Below are 14328 nucleotides of genomic sequence, written 5' to 3' on the forward strand. Positions count from 1 at the left end.
TATAACAGTCCTCTGATCCTCTGTATCCCTGGCTCCAAAACCCCAGGGGTCGACCTCGATTCTCCCCCAGTGCCTTTTGCCAGAGGCTCCATGTAGGACCGTTCTCCCCAGCTGCAGTATAGAGGACATTCTTTACTTCTGGTCCCATCCAGACTGGTCCAAGGGCCACTGCACGGACTATCTCTTGTTCAATTTGTTCGAAAGCCTGTTGTTGCTTCCCCAAAGGAGGAAGGGAATTGGGAAAAAGAGAGGGAGACTCGTGGGATAAAGTTAACCAGATTTAATGAAATGAAGAAAATCAATATAAATGACAACACAAAACAGACAACAGTATACTCAGCCACAGATCACTGGCAGGCTGCTCCAGGAATCACAGTAAGGAACAGGGAGGAAGGAAGAGAGGCAAAAAGAGCAGTGAAAAATGCCCACCTCTTCCCAGCAAACCCTCTCCTTTATAGTGAGCTTGATGTCAATGATATAGAATACACCTGTGAGCCAGCCAGGGTCAGCTGCCCCAGATTTAACTGCTGAGGGCCTTGATCACCATGGCTGGCCACAAACTGAAACCAAATCCCAGTGAAACCAGGACACCTTCCAATTCTCTCCCTCTGTTGCAGAAATTTTCACATAAATTGTTATAGAAATTCTCACAAACTAAGAATAGAATAATAAATATAAGTCTATCTGATAAACACAGGTGGGCTTTCACAATCCGTGAATATTGTTCTCAAAGCTCCTTGTGTAATCCTGACCTATGACTGAACAAATCATCAATCAAAGCTTAATGAGTAGCTAAGCAGGAGTAGGCCTAGAAGTATTACCTTCTAATGATTTTAGTAAAAGGGATGTATGGTTAACCTTTTCTTTACTTTAAAAGAAATATAGGATACTTAGAAATAAGCATTAATAGAAATAAAGTTCTAAACAGACTTTAGCTATTTTAGATTAATACTTAGGAGACACTGGCAGTGGAAACCAGACTCTGGTCAACCCAGATCAATACGGGACACTGATTACAGCAAGAACATTAAGGATGGGGTGTCGACTGGAGCCGGAGTAGAACCAGAACATAAAGATCAGCTTGAAAAGAATGGACTTTTGTGGACTCCTGACAATGGACTTTTGTGGACTCTTGACGAAGGAAGAAAGAGGAATTGAAATAGTTAGTGGATTTTTAACAGAAGCTCGTGAGAAGTTTGTGATGTAACTACTTATTAGTTTCTATATAAACTGATAGTGAATTTGAGTCAGGTACCATTCACTGCGGTGGTGGTCCAACTCTGAGTTGCTTCAATAAAGAATCAGCAAACCTAGAGACGCGGACTCTGCCAATTTTCTTTAACACCCTCATCCCACAGCGGGGCAGTGAGGGAGTGGCCCTGTGGGGCTTAGTTGCCAGCTGGGGTTAAACCACTACAAAGGCTCTAGAGCTTCTCAGTGAAATACTTAGAAAATACTGTCAATAAAAACAGCCTCTTTTTCCACTGAAGCCCAAAACCCACACAGGGCAGTGAAACAGGAGCGGTTTTACAGCTCAATTTACTCTCTCAGGCCAATGCTCAGCCTGTGCAAGTGCAGTGGCAACTTTTAAGTGACCACCTTCATGGTCAGTGAAAGAAGGCAGGAGAGATAAGGAGCCCCCAGGGTCTGAATTTAGGGTCTCCTATTAACTCACTGGTACATGCAGCCATCAAACTGCAGGTTGACTTTTCAGCTTTAACGCGCTTACCTGTTGAAGTTGCCATACCGGATTTTAAATCTGTACACCAGCCTGCCTGCATGAAGAAACCTTGTCTCAGGCAGTGGGTATGTAAATGGTTTCAACGACATCTTTCGTTCTCCCTGAACGCCAGCCTAGGGAAGGAGGAGAGTCAGACGTCAGTCACTAAAACCCTTCACCAGATCTCATGCTGTCACACGAGAAGACCCCACGCCATTTTTCCTCCAGAGGACGTTTGCAGAGACAACAGATTTCCTGCCAGCACCTCCTCCAAGCCAGAGCACCGCGGTTCCAGCGCCCGGGCCAACAGAGACGGGTGTTTTGGAGCAGGATCAGGGGACAGACTCCGAGCCGACAGCTGCCCCGCCTTCAGCGCCGCTGCTCTGGCCATGTCACCGCAGCGGCCCTGAAGCTGTCCCGGCCTCTCGCCCCGGGGGCTGGCCAGAAAGCCCGGGCAGGGCCGTGCCGCAGCCCGGGACTGACCCCGGGCCGTGAAGGGCCCCCCGGCTGAGCGGGGCCCCGCAGCCCCCGCGGGGACGGCCCGGAGAAGCCCGTTTCTCCCCACACCCGCACGGCCCCCGCTGCCCCCCGGCCCCGCCGGACAGCCACCGGCGGGAGGCAGCCCCTGCAGCCCCACAGCCCCGGGGCGGGCGGGAGGCGCCAGGGCCGGCCGGGCCTGCGGGCAGAAGGCCGGGACCCGCCGCGGATCCCGGCCAAGCACCCCGGCCTGCCCCGAGGGGAGATACCTCCGCCGCCACCGCCGCCTCCTCAGCCCCGCTGCCGGCCCCGGGCAGCCACCGCTGCGGGGACGGGCAGGAGCTCCCCGAGCCCGCGCTCCCCGCCGGAGCGGAGCGGGACGAGGAGCTGCAGCACCCGGTGCGCGGGGCCGAGGGGCCGGTTCCCGCCCGCCTTCGCCTGCGGCGGGAGGGGCCGCACGGCACCCGCAGGGGGCGCTGCCCGCCCGGGCCGGATCGGGAGCGATCGGGGGGACTCGGCTCAGTTCGTCGGCACCGCTCGGGTGGGCTCGGTTGAGTTCGGCGCGGCTCGGCTCGGCTCGGCTCGGGTGAATGCGGCGGGCGGCAAGGAAGGCACAGACTCTGAGATCGAGGATGCAAGGGCCTGAAGCCGAAAGGCCTAAGGCTTTTTATTGTTATGCTACTACCCTATTTAACTGCTACAATGCAGAAGCCAGACTAGGCAGTTCAAGATAACATCAACATTCACACGCTAAGCACTCATCACCCATCCTGGGAAGAGCCCACAGTGTCCTGGGCTCAAAACATCAACAACCATTCCTGTTTTCAGCTCTGTGTTCAGAACTGACCTTCAACACATGTTTACTTCTTTCATGCCTCAAAAAGCCCTGGGAACTGGTCTCGGCTCCTTTATCTTAGAAGCAAGCGAAAACTATTCTCAATGCAGTGTTCCCAAGCAAATCTTATGCTCCCCAAGTAAAGCACAGCTCTTTGCAGGCTGAGGGTCTTCCACAGGTGAACTCGGCTCGGCTCTGTTCGGGTAGACTCGGCTCGGCTCAGGTGAACTCGGCTCGGCTCGGCTCCGTTCGGGTAGACTCGGCTCGGCGCGAATGGGCTGAGCGCGGCTCAGCTCGGCTCGGCTGCGAGCTGTGCGGGCCCGGGCCAGGCCTGGCAGAGCGTCGGGGTAGGTGTGGGCGCGGGGGGGGCAGGGGCCGGGGCTGCTCCCAGGGAGCGTGTGGGCCTTGCTCCCGGGGGGCTGCAGAGGCACCAGCGGGGCCCGAAGGGCAGGAACGCCCGGCCGACAGGCCCGAGAGGCGGGATGGGGAGAGGGGCCGGGCTGTGGCAACAGGCGTGCCGTTCCTGCCCGCGGGGCCAGGCCCAGGGAAGCCCTGGCTGCCGACGGGGCAGAGGCTGCGAGAGCCCCCCGGGGCGGGCAGGGTGTGCAGGCGCAGCCCTGGGCCCAGGGCACAGGCTGAGGCCCGGGCCGGGGCATGCTCTCCGGCTGCGAGCGGGACAAACGAGGCACAAACAGCAGCTCTGGCAGAGGAGCCCGACACTCCGCTTTTATTGCCTGCGCGGCCGGGCGGCGAGTGGTGGCTCCTTCCTGAGGGAGCATCGCGCCTGCAGCCTTTCCAAGCAGACCGTGGTTTGCACAGGGCAGAAGACCCCCAGGTGGCCTAATGCGTGGAGGTCCTTGAGGTTCCCCTGCCAACCTGGCCCAGGGGAGAGAGGTGCAGGGGTGGAGGGCACAGCGGGACTCCTGGTCCTGCGAGAGCAGGGGATCTCTGGACTGAAATGGCCCCGAGGAGCCCTGGCAAGGGGCTGTGCTCAGTGCTGCAGAGGAAGGCAAAAAACCCTCGGGGACCTGTGCCAATCTGCCCCAGGGGAAAAAATTCCTTCCTGACCCCAGACCTGGCGATCGGCTGTTCCCTGAGCATGTGAGCAAGACGTCCTGCCCGCCCCTCGGGGCTGACCTGGTTCCAGGTGACACCAGCACTGCCCAACGCCTTCCCTCTCTCCCCTGGAGGCTTCTCAAGGGTTTCCCATCATGGACACCTCTGGTAGGTCTCTGTAATCCCATGTAGCCACCAAGGGCTCCTCCAGACATCTCACTGAGATTTTCGTCCTCTTTTGGAGGAAACTCTCTCCTACAGGATCCACCTAAGACTCCCAGACATCTCCTGGAGACATCTTCTTTATGGACCTGAGATCCCAGGTAGCAGCCCCAGACTCCTCCAAGGAAGCTACCCGAGATGACTTTTCTTTTTCAACAGAAGTTTTCTCCTCCAAGACCCACCCGAGACACCCCCGAGGCATGTCCCAGCGTCTTTTGAACTCTTCTTTAGGGACCTGAGATCCTGGGTAGCAGCCACGGACTCTTCCAAGGGGGCTACCTGGGAAGCTTTTTCTTTTTTGGAGGAAGTTGCCACTGCAATTTCCCTACCTGACAGTGATTTTTAAGATGCCCCACTGTGCATTGGCCCTTCCTTATCAATTTCTGTTGTAACCTGAAAAGACCCAACTGTGAACCCCTCCCTATTGAATCACAGGATCACAGGGTAGTTTGCATTGGAGAGGACCTTTGCAGATCACCTAGTCAGGATCATCACGGGCAGGGACACCTTCCACCAGACCAGGTTGCTCCAAGCTCCATCCAACCTGGCCTTGAACACTGCCAGGGAGGGGGCATCCACAGCTTCTCTGGGCAACCTGGGCCAGTGTCTTACTAACCTCATCATAAAACATTTCTTCCTTATGTCCAGTCTACATCTACCCTCTTTCAGTTTAAAGCTGTTGTCCCTTTTCCTGTCATTACAAACTGTCATAAAAAAGTCTGTCCCCATCTTCCTTATCAGCTCCTTTTAAGTACTGAAAGGCCACAATAAGGCCTCCCTGGAGCCTTCTCCAGGCTGAACAGCCCCAACTTTCTCAGCCTTTCCTCATAGCAGAGGTGCTCCAGCCCTCTGAGCATTTTTGTGACCTCCCCTGGACCCATTCCAACAGCTCCATGTGTTTCCTGTGCTGAGGACCCCAGAGCTGGATGCAGCACTGCAGGGGGGTCTCACGAGAGCAGAGCAGAGGGGCAGAATCCCCTCCCTCGCCCTGCTGGCCACGCTGCTGGGGATGCAGCCCAGGAGCTTTCTGGGCTGCGAGCGCACGTTGCCGGCTCATGTCCAGCTTTTCATCCACCAGGACCCCCAAGTCTTTCCCTGCAGGGCTGCTCTCATTCCCTTCATCCCCAGCCTGACTTGGTGCCGAGGGTTGCCCTGACCCAGGTGCAGGCGCTTGCCCTGGGCCTTTTTGAACTTCATGAAATTCACATGGGCCCAGTTCTGGAGCTTGTCCAGGTCATAGTATTGCCCATAACCAGGAAAAGATTAGTAACAAGTAGCTGAGAAAATATTAGCTATGTACTTTATTGAAACACCATCAGTGAGCAGAGCAAACAGCCTCAAGACCGTAGCAGGGACTGCTGGCAGTGTAAAATTTCCCTGCCTGGTCCTAGATCCCTCTGGAGAGGCTGTGCCCCCAGGAAGCACACAAGGCGGACGGCGAGAGAAATCTCCCACCCCTGCACAGCACAGGCATGGGGACATTTGCTGCGATCCCCATTCACCTCATTACTCTGAGTCAGAAACAGGAGATTGTTCTAGTCTCTTTTCTAGTAAAACCTGGCACTAGACATACAAAGCTTCTTCAATCACCATCTGAACTAGCAACACTAGACCCCTGCCAACTCCCCGGCCATTCTGGGGTGCCATCAAACAGGCATTGGTGTGAGGAGGAGGACCAGCCCATGGGATAGGTTCAGGGACAAGCTGATTTCTTGTGTTAGATGAACTTGTGAGTCTCTTCTCTCCAGCTTGGAGTTTGCACTGAAACGGACTGGACTGCCACCTGTGCAGCAACCCTGTTGAGGAGGCACCAGCTGGATGCTCACCTAGGGAAAGGGTTGCAAGTGTGCTCTGCCTGGTGGAGCCCTCTGGGGCCAGCGGCACAGCCCAAATCCTCCCCAGAAGCCTCGTAGCCTCCATCCTGTGGGCACTTGCACAGCCACTGCGTGGGGCAGCCCCATGGCATGGCCGTGGTTCCCCCAAGTGCAACCTCAGGCCTCCCGAGAGGACGGCACATGGCCACGGGAGCAAGCGGGTGATGCCACCCACCCACTGCATGGGTCACCCAGCAGAGATGGTGGCTCTCAGGAATTGCTTGTCATTCATCCAGCAGAAAAAAGCCACCCCCAGTCAAGGTGGGAGTCTAGCCACAACCAGTGCAAGGGGATCCAGAGAGCTCAGCCAAGAGCCCCGGCAGCTCATCAGGGCAGGGCACTTGCTTGCAACAAAGCTAATGGCAAAACAGCTCCCAGCACAGCGGGAGAGCTGCTCCCCGCCCCCCCCACCTCCACGTGAGACAAGCCCACTTGCCCAAGCCTGGCTCTATGGAGTGCCTCAAGCCCCATCTGGGGACCTCACCTGCACCTGGGCTGGGTTGGGGACAGTGGCTAAGGCCTGGAAACAACACAACCCTGCCCTGGGCAGTGGGGCTGGGGCAGTGTGAAACTCTTCACCTCCTCGGAGCACCACCTCCTCTGCCCCCATCACAGCTCCAGGTGGTAACCAAAGACATCTCCATCTTCTCCTAGGGTCCACCTCATCACCCCACAGCCACGAGGCCTCAGGGAGCCCTCCTACATGCATGTGCAGCACAGCCCCAGGATGTCCTCAGTGGCACCAACATGTCTTCGCTGTCTGCAGCCCCCCAGCACAGGCATCACCGCCTGCTCACAAGCTGCAGCAGGTGTGGAGCACCCTTCCTACTCACCCCGCAGCCTCCTGTGACCCTGAGCTTCACACAGAATGGCAGCTGAGGAAAGGCTCTGCAGTGTTGGGCACACAGGACAGAGGATGAGGAAGACCCAGAAATGTCCCTGATGCCCAGGGAGGTCCTCTTGCCTGGCTCCCAGGTACTTACTGACCATGGTCCAGGGTTCCTGTCAGGGACAGGAACCACTTCACTTCCAGTGAGGGAAAAAACCTCTACTGTGTGGCAGTAACAACAATATGCACAGATGAGATTCAGATCAATGGTGTCTTTATTGCAAGCAGCATAGCTCTTTTTATATCGTACATGTTTCTACTGAATAAGCAAAGCTTTGTTTATTGTTCCATTCTATCTATTGATACACTTTGTCAGTTTATTTTGCAACTATGATCATAAGGCCACATACCGATTCAGCAGTTTCAAGTGCTCCTTTCTCCTATCAGCAAGCTGTAACTTTCTTTCTCTTTCTCATGCTAGCCTAGCACCTGCTTGGTAATCCTCATTGTAGATTCAGCATTTCTCAATCCCTTCTTTGTTATGTTGTAATTTACTTTTGCCCTTGATTTTTCCCGCTAGCTGTAACAATATTGTAACAATATCCCCCAACAATTCTCCCTTTTTTTTAAAAAAAATATCATGGATACATCTGTATTTTCTTCATTCCCATCATTTCCTCAGGCTTCATAGGATCAGCAGATCCCGTAAGTTCTTGAACCATCCATACCTTTTTTATAGCAGATTCTATCATGCTCTGTACACACTTAAGGATACATGGTAATACAAGCGCAATAACACAAAGCATAAGCAAGCCCTTCAATAGTATTTTAATTAATCTAGTGAGCCACCCTCCCAGTCCCAGGCCCTCTAACCACTCAGATAGTGGGTCTGTCTCCTTTGTGATATGTTTCTTGTTTTCTTTCTTTTGGGTCAATTGTTTGTGTATACTTTCTGAGTGGTCAGATAAGTTAAAGCAGCACATTTCCTCAAAATCTTCACAACCATGGTTTTGTGCTAATAGAAGAAAATCAATAGCAGCCCTATTTTGCAGCGTAGCATGTCTAACTGAGTCTACATCTAACAGCAAATTACTTAAGGCCGCAGAAGTAGCATTGGTCTGTTTTGAAAGCCAGCATTTCATCTTATTCAAGGTACTTAATGCTCTAGCAGCAGTTGCTCCAGGCACTAGTAAAGAAGCTGTAAAAATTTTAACCTTATTCCATAGGGTGACCTAGTCATCACATTCCTCAGTAAAGGCATGAATGTTTCTCTTGGTTCGTTTATAGCGATGCTGATAAATCGTAGAATTGTTAGGAGCCAAAAGAGTTAAGTGTCCTAAGCTATATGGTCCTCCTTTTATGTGAGAAGGTATGACCCCCATGCTCGATCTCCACATAGAAAAAATACTCCTGAGGGCAGAGCCAGGGGGATATTAGAAGATCTAGAGATGTTAGTAGAAGTGAAATTACACCATGCACTATCGTTCCTGTAGATAGCTAGACTCGAATTAACTCCCCATGATAAGGTTGATTTTTCCCTGTACAGTTGAAGTACAAGCAATAGTTTATTTTAACTGCCCTTAAAAGTTCAAGCTCCTGAGGTTCTAAGGGTACTCGAGGCAAATAAGGCACCCATGCATCCCAGGTATTTACCAATGATTCATTCGGAAAGATCCCTTTAACCTCTGATGGTACAGGTCACCTATCCAATGGAACACCCACAAAAGAGGTGGAAAAAGGATTCTTAGGGGATGTAGTGGTAAGACAAATAGTGTCCTGTCTTGTGACATTTGTTAATGTGACCCAGACATTGTTCTTCGATTGAGATGGTATCCATGCTGTAAGGTTTGCTATGAGAGTATATAGAAAAACAGCTATATACAACCCTCCCATCTTCAAGTGACTGTCTCCTGATTCTGAGTTACTTCTTTTTCCTTTCCCATGGTGGGACACACACACCTGGCTGGTATCCAACGAGGTCCTACATCTGTGGAAACACAAGCATAACCCTGTCCCCAGGTTAGTAGATCATGTGGTCCCGTCCACTGCCCGGTTTGCAGGTCTCGAATGAGAACTTTTACACCAGGTTCCATCTGCGATCGTCCCCTCATTGATCCAAAATGCATTACAACAGGAGGATCAGTTTTATCAGTTCGAATTTGAAGAAAGTTCAGTACATATACTGCTTTATCCAGTCTAGCTTCAGGTGTCTCACCACTCATTCCCCCTTTTTGTTTTAAAAGCATGCGTTTCAGAGTCTGATGTGCTTGTTGATGATCGCTTGTCCCGTGGGAGAATGAGGGATGCCGGTAACGTGAGTAACATCCCAAGCCTGTAAGAAGGCTTGCACCTTAGCAGAACGATAGGCGGGCTCGTTATCAGTCTCTATCTGTTTAGGGATGCCCGCAGTTGCAAAACCTTTTCGCCAGTGTCGAATGACGTGGCCAGCATGCTCACCTGTTTGCTCTGTAGCAATAAGTAAAGAAGAAAAGGTGTCAATCGTTACATGAACATATTTTAACCTGACGAATTCAGCAAAGTGAGTTACATCCGTTTGCCAAATGTCCAAGGCCTGCAGTCCACGAGGATTAGTTCCTTGTATCTGCATAGGTCGTGGTAGTTGTTGACAACCAGGATACATGGCCACGATATCCCGAGCATCACTGTGTGACAAATGAAATTGTCATTGCAGTGCCCGATGTCCTTGATGAAAAAATTCATGTGATATACGTGCCTGCTGTTTAATGTCCGGCATCTGTATAGTCATTGCAGTAAAATTTGTGGGGTCAGAAACCAAAGAGTCCACTCGAGCATTGCCTTCTGCAATAAACCCAGGCAAATTAGTATGACTTCTTACATGTAGAATATAAAACAATGCAGTTTGGATTTGAATTTCTTGCCACAGAGCTCGCAGCAATTCAAAAACACACTGATTACGTGTATGCTCTATAACAGATCTGTCTAATTGTTTTATAATGCCAGCCACATATGCTGAATCAGTAATCAAATTAAAGGGAATGGGAAAATTCTGAAATACTTCTAATACAGCTCATAATTCTACCACGTGAGGTGAACCCTTTTGTTGTACTACCATAGATTCCCACTTGCCGTCAGAATACCAGGCAAGGCCCGCCTTGCCCGTTTTCCCAGATCCATCCGTAAAAGTGGTAATTCCATCCACAGGAGTGTCTGCGCACAACACTCTCGTGGCAATTGGAAGTTCCGCACTCAATTTTACAACAGGATGGGAGGGCAAGTGGTAAACAACCTGTCCCGAGAAATTCTCCATGGCTGTTTGCAAAGCAAAGCTATTGGCCATACACCACTCAAAGTATTGAGCTGCAATAGGAACAGTTAGTGATGCAGGGATCTCTGGCCACAAGCTCCCGACATCGCATCCGTCCTTTGATAATAAGCAGTGCTCTGAATGCAATAAACCTTCATACCACATAAAAACATTAGAAAAAAATCATACAAGAAAAACAGTAAAACAAAAATTGAACCTGAGCTTGCACTACCAACTGCTGGAGAAAGGTAGAGCTGCTGGATGGTGAGAAAAGAAAGCACAGTATGTTTGCTCATCTTTCATTAATTTTTGAAAACTCTCAAGTCATACCACTATCTCATAGTCATTTTAAAGTGGCATATGTTACCGTAGCACCTGAGTTCTAATCGCAGCCATAACTTGAGCCTTATGTTCCACAGTATCCACTTGTGCACATGCCTTTATCATAGTATTCAAATCTGGTTCTCCAGGTAAAGCTTCAATGATTTTTTGATAGTCAGCATTAGCATTATCCCTAGCTAGTTGCTTAAATGGAGTATCTTGTAAACCAACATCAAAAACTTCTTTTTCAACTGCTTCTTGTAGCCTTTCAACAAAAGGGGCATGCATATGAGGTTGACCCGCTGCAGGATCATTAAAAATCACAGGGTAAGCAGAGGGACCATTGTTAGAGGACGTGACTTCACTTGTTGCACCTCCTGCCGATGCTGCATGTTGAACAACAATGCTTAGGCACTTTTTTTTCTTGCCTCTAATGCTAATACCTCATCTTCGCTTATAATCAAACCACATTCCTTTCGCATATCATAATCATCCCGTAATTGGAAGAACAAATTCACATATGGCGTCTCATCCTACTTTCCCTCTCGTCTACAGAATAGCATTAATTGCAGTATTGTGTTGTAATTTATAGTCCCATTCTTTGGATATTTCTCCTTATCATCTAGGATATACAAAGGCCACCATTGATTACAATATTCTACAAGCTGCCTCTGGGTGAGAGAGTGTCCCCCCACACACCTTTTTCCAATGTTTCAATATACATCCTAGAGGAGATTTTTCAGAATCCCCCTTCCACCAAGGGTTTTTTTACCCATTGCAAAATAATATCAGAACACAAAAGCAGTGTTAAAACACAGAGACACAAAACCAACGACTTAACACAAAATAACAAGATGCTGGGGACTCAAACTCCTTATACCATTTTCAGGTGACTCGAATCCCTTATACCACTTCCAGTGGGACTCTAATCACAGAATCACAGAATCACAGAATCACAGAATGTTAGGGATTGGAAGGGACCTCGAAAGATCATCTAGTCCAATCCCCCTGCCGGGGCAGGATTGCCTAGACCACATCACACAGGAACGCGTCCAGGCGGGTTTTGAATGTCTCCAGAGAAGGAGACTCCACAACCTCTCTGGGCAGCCTGTTCCAGTGTTCAGTCACCCTTACAGTAAAGAAGTTTTTCCTCAAATTTAAGTGGAACCTCCTGTGTTCCAGCTTGCACCCATTGCCCCTTGTCCTGTCAATGGATGTCACTGAGAAGAGCCTGGCTCCATCCTCTTGACACTTGCCCTTTACATATTTATAAACATTAATGAGGTCACCCCTCAGTCTCCTCTTCTCTAAGCTAAAGAGACCCAGCTCCCTCAGCCTCTCCTCATAAGGCAGATGTTCCACTCCCTTAATCATCTTCGTGGCTCTGCGCTGGACTCTCTCTAGAAGTTCCCTGTCCTTCTTGAACTGAGGGGCCCAGAACTGGACACAATACTCCAGATGCGGCCTCACCAGGGCAGAGTAGAGGGGGAGGAGAACCTCTCTCGACCTGCTAACCACACCCCTTCTAATACACCCCAGGATGCCATTGGCCTTCTTGGCCACAAGGGCACACTGCTGGCTCATGGTCATCCTGTTGTCCACTAGGACCCCCAGGTCCCTTTCCCCTACGCTGGTCTCCAACAGCTCTGTCCCCAACTTGTACTGGTACATGGGGTTGTTCTTGCCCAGATGCAGGACTCTACACTTGCCCTTGTTATATTTCATTAAATTTCTCCCCGCCCAACTCTCCAGCCTGTCCAGGTCTCTCTGAATGGCTGCGCAGCCTTCCGGCACATCAGCCACTCCTCCCAGTTTTGTGTCATCAGCAAACTTGCTGACAGCGCACTCCTTCCAGTAGACTGTTTATTTCCCATTTTACAAAGTTTCAAAATTAACACGAATACCCGAATAAAGTTATACAAGTACCACAATTACCACAATTACAAATAAATCTGTCACAGTTTAAAGCCGGACTGGCTGTTAAACCGGTGGCAGACAGCAAATGGCAAACGCCGCTCGCCCCCCCTTTTCCTCCTTTTTTCTCTACCACCTCCCACTCCCCCTCCTGAGCTGCCGATGATTTTACAGCCTCCCAAAATTTCCCAGGGTCCCGAGGGAACACAGTAATTCCCGGTAAGCTAAAGGATTTATCCGGAGGGGCGTCAATCTTAGGTCTACAAGAGGGGCCCTCTGTGATACTTAGCCAATTGAGTGCCTGTGTTAATTCATCTTTTCTAGCAGAAGAGCCTTCTGTGGAGAGCGGAGGTGCAGAGGGATGGGGGGGAGGGCGAGCATCGTCAACAGCTTCTGATATTACTTCGCTGAGCAGTCGCATCGGATTGGAAGGGGATGGTTGCTTTAGGGGTCGTGGTTTCTGAGTTATTCCTTCACTGTTCAAATTCTTGTAGTATTCGGCTGCTGCATGGGGAGCGGTAGGTACAGGCATCGTCACTTTTTCCGGCGCCACTTCTGTTTGTTTTCGCCTCTTGCCTGCTGAGGCACCAATGCCACTGATACATGGCACAGGAGGATTAGGAGACTCCGGATTTTCTCCTTTTTCCTCCTTATCTTGCTGCTGCTTTACCTTTTGTACAGTCTCTTTCATCACGCGCCAAGTTATTAATAGTTCTACAGCAGCTTTATCCCCGTGTGTCGCTGCCTCAAAGAGAGCAGATCCCAAGCCTTCCCACACTGCCGAACTGAAGGCTGTAATAGGGGATGCATCACACCCGTTCTTCTTTCCCCATATCAACATTTTCCACAACGATGGGTCCGGGAGACTTATCCCCCGTTGTTTTAATACTGACTGCCCCATAGACAAAACGGTACTCTCTTCCTTAGTTATCATACCCCCCATCGTGCCCCTGGTGGCTCACCGATTCCACGGTGTCTCCTCACCAAGTTCCCGGGTAAGCAGCTCTGCCCGCTGCTGTTCCACCAACAAAAACCTTCTTCCAAACGTGCCTCGCCGGCCGGATGATCACATCAAGGTCACCAATTGTGGCAGTAACGACAGTACGCACAGATGAGATTCAGATCAATGGTGTCTTTATTGCAAGCAGCATAGCTCTTTTTATATCATACATGTTTCTACAGAATAAGCAAAGCTTTGTTTATTGTTCCATTCTATCTATTGATACACTTTGTTTATTTTGCAACTATGATCATAAGGCCACATACCGATTCAGCAGTTTCAAGTGCTCCTTTCTCCTATCAGCAAGCTGTAACTTTCTTTCTCTTTCTCATGCTAGCCTAGCACCTGCTTGGTAATCCTCATTGTAGATTCAGCATTTCTCAATCCCTTCTTTGTTATGTTGTAATTTACTTTTGCCCTTGATTTTTCCCGCTAGCTGTAACAATATTGTAACAATATCCCCCAACACTACTGGGAGCAAGCCACTCACCACAGCCCGGCACTCCCTCCCTGCTCTTGGCAGCTCTGCAGCTGGCCACCTTGGGACTGAGACAGGGATAGCATCTTCTGCAAGGCTCTCCTCGAACAAGGATGTTTTTGTGGTGTGTCTGAGAGGAGGAAAAGAAAGAAAAGAAAATCTGTCTGAAATACAGAGACCGATCCGTAGGAAAGCAGCCCACTGGAGATAGAACTTTCTTCCAGAGCCCTCACAGATGCTGCTGGCTCTGGGGCTCCTGGCAATCCTGCCTGTTTCCCACCCTTGGCAAGGTTGGGTAAGGGAAGAGTGAGGATGC

The sequence above is a fragment of the Nyctibius grandis genome, chromosome 14 (assembly GCF_013368605.1).
Source record: "Nyctibius grandis isolate bNycGra1 chromosome 14, bNycGra1.pri, whole genome shotgun sequence".
Taxonomy (NCBI): Eukaryota; Metazoa; Chordata; class Aves; order Nyctibiiformes; family Nyctibiidae; genus Nyctibius; species Nyctibius grandis.